This window comes from Gavia stellata, chromosome 15 (assembly GCF_030936135.1).
Source record: "Gavia stellata isolate bGavSte3 chromosome 15, bGavSte3.hap2, whole genome shotgun sequence".
In the NCBI taxonomy this organism is placed as follows: domain Eukaryota; kingdom Metazoa; phylum Chordata; class Aves; order Gaviiformes; family Gaviidae; genus Gavia; species Gavia stellata.
This window is the reverse complement of record NC_082608.1, coordinates 19,666,029-19,668,316: the sequence shown is the minus strand read 5'-3', so window position 1 is coordinate 19,668,316 and position 2,288 is coordinate 19,666,029.

The following is a 2,288-nucleotide window of genomic DNA, read 5'->3' as shown; positions in this document are numbered from 1 at the left end:
CTTCGCTGCGCAGCGGTGGGAAGCGCCCCGGGGGCCACCGGGACGGTGTCACCCGCTGCCGGCAGCGCTGGCTCGAATTCCCCTGCAAGCGCGGGGCTATGGTTACAGGCAGGGAGAGGCAGCGTTCACCTGCCGCCAAGTCACGCCTTCGGCCGCAGGTGCCGGAGGGAGGCTGCGCACCCTTCCAGCAGCGACGCAGGGTGCTTCGCCCATAAAACCCTGCCAGGGGAAGCCTGCCTGTGTTTAAGACTGTGGCTGGTACAGGAGTGAGTGCACGGCCGGCACCTGAAGAGCAGGTTGAGGTCTTGCAGCTCTATGTTTTCCTCCGCCCTCTGAAAAATTGTTGCAGGAGGAGCGTTGGCGGGTGCCACATCTCGGGCAGGCAGATAGGGAGGTTGTTTTGCCGAGGCCGCTGCGTGCAGAGGCAAGACAGGTTACACACACTGCCGAGCCTGTTTGCAAACTTCCAAGCTGGGGAAATCCTCCTTGAGAAATGCTCCAGTCAGCATAACGCCAGTATTTAGAAGTATTTACATCAGGGAGAGGGCATAAATGCATGATGTGTGAATTTGTGATGGTCATTTATTAAAAACCCACAGTCTTTCCTTCAGTGGGGGGGAGTGCTTTCATGGTGGATCTCAATATATGGCTGAACTTCACCAGTTACGTCCTTTCTGAAGATTTATAGCTGCCTGTTAGGGAGCATCCTGTTCTGGTTTGCACCAGGACACCTACATACTCCCCCAGGCATCATGACAGGGTTCACTTGGGCTTAAATTGTCTCTAAGGTGTAAACTATGAGATTAAGATCCTCCTTTGATAGTAAAAACTGCATTGAGGGAATAAATGTCATTCCCAATCAGAGAAAAAACATACGTGCCATTTTTTGCAGGAGAATAGTTTTCTCCTAGGACATGCAGGTGCCACCTTCCTACCGCTGGGGCAATGGAGGTGGTGACACCCGGACCATGATGGGGCCAGGACCCCAGACTCTCACCTGTGTGACAGCCCACGGTACCCAAAACCTGGTGAACTTCCATCAAACTGGTGTTTTCCCACGGAGCATTTCAGCATTGCCTATCTGCATCTCCCAGGTCCCACCAGCCCTAGCAAAAGCTGATGAGCCCCGTGGGACACCCCACCAGCATGATGCTGCTAGCAGCTACAGGTGGCACACGTTGTCCCAAGCTGTGTCCCGCTGAAGTGGTCTGGAGGGAGGGCTTCTTTCCAAAGACCAAGGGAAAAGCGAAGCGATTGGGAAACACCTTGCAAATAGCTGGGCTCTTGTAAAACACAGCTGGGGCTTCCTAACTCCCTTGGATCCTGATTGAGAAATGCTTTCTTAATGACCCGAACTGGATGCGTCAGGCAGATGAAGGAAGTTCCTGCATTGCTGCAACAGCCCTCCTTCCCATGGGAAAATATCCAGGGATAATGCTGGGCCCTGATTTTCAGGCAGCTCACATCCAGGCCCTGCCCTGGGTTTAGGGAAGGTGCTTAGCCAGGGCTCTAGGGCAGCCCAGGCTCCCAGAGGAATAGAGAGATTTAGGCCTTATGGAAATGTATGGGAATTAGGTGGCAAAATATTTCGGAGCTCACATATGCTTTCGAGCTGGTCCCGTCCTTCTGGAGCTTTTGCAAGGATCTGGAGCATGGCCAGCTGGCTCTGCCGTGGTCCTGATAAGGCAAAGCAGGCACTGCCCAGCGAGGAAATACATTCTTCTGTTCATCTGAGTGTGTTTGCAGTAGTCACAGCCTTGGGATCATACTGAATCGTTCCTCGTGTCTCTGATAGAAAAGTGGTGAAAAACATCTTCCCCCTTTCTAGGTAGGTAGGACAAAAGATTTGCTTGGATTTGTTCTTGCTTTTCTCATCCCGAAACCTCACCCATCATATACGAAGCCGGCATACGGCAAAGGGAGCTGCCGCCCGCGAGGAGCCCGGGCGTCCTTCTGGGGCTCTGCTGTGCGCTGTGTGTACGTGGACTGTGCAGTCCCGAGCGTGGCTCTCATTAGCGAAGCGCTGCTGACAATACGGCTAATTGAGCAACAGGCTCTCGCTGACGGTTTCCTTATTTAACTTCCTCCTCTTGGCAAAAAGCTGCCTCTTGTGGAAACACATGTAGCTCAGTGCTGTGTACACAATCCGGAGAAGAACAAAATCCAGAATCTATGCAATGTGGACACGGGCCAAGACGCCACATCCCGGGTTGGCATGGAGGCACCCGTCGTGCTCCGGCGTTGCAGAAGGTGCGGCGTTGCACCTTCCTCTTCTCCCAGCCTTGGTT